Source organism: Brassica oleracea, unplaced genomic scaffold, assembly GCF_000695525.1.
Source record: "Brassica oleracea var. oleracea cultivar TO1000 unplaced genomic scaffold, BOL UnpScaffold16512, whole genome shotgun sequence".
Classification (NCBI taxonomy): Eukaryota; Viridiplantae; Streptophyta; class Magnoliopsida; order Brassicales; family Brassicaceae; genus Brassica; species Brassica oleracea.
In genome coordinates, this window is record NW_013633030.1 from 1 (window position 1) to 408 (window position 408).

General features: G+C 31.6%; 1 long non-coding RNA gene across 1 annotated transcript; it reads right to left on the reverse strand.

The window, feature by feature from the left end:
• LOC106322345 lies at nt 1–321 on the reverse strand. Its single transcript, XR_001266365.1, has 3 exons — nt 258–321; nt 96–155; nt 1–19 (listed from the first exon to the last, which is right to left on the reverse strand). It is a non-coding gene; the product is annotated as an uncharacterized LOC106322345 (long non-coding RNA).
• Nucleotides 322–408: the final 87 nt, after the last annotated feature.

The following is a 408-nucleotide window of genomic DNA, read 5'->3' on the forward strand; positions in this document are numbered from 1 at the left end:
GGTTCTTTTCTATTCTAGCCTAAAATATGCAAATGTACTTAGTAAAAATGAGAGAAAATCATGATTTAAATCATGAAGATTATGTTATCCTATACCTTATCAATTAAAAGGTTTATTTTCCTCATCTGTGCAGTTTTCAGATCCTCATCGTCTGACTATTAAAATGTTAAATGGAGAAACATTAGAGTTATATTCGTAGCAAAATAACATAAGAGCAAAAATAAAAAAATAAAAGAGTGAGGAAATCTCATTGCCACCTTGAATACCGCAGTGGAATAACTCATGGTATCATCCAAGAATAGAGCAAAAAGCTCATTGCTCTGTAAAAATATCAAGTGATAAAGTAAATCAAGAACCCTACCTCATGAGACAGAAAGGATGTGAGCATAAGACAACTTACAAGGTCAT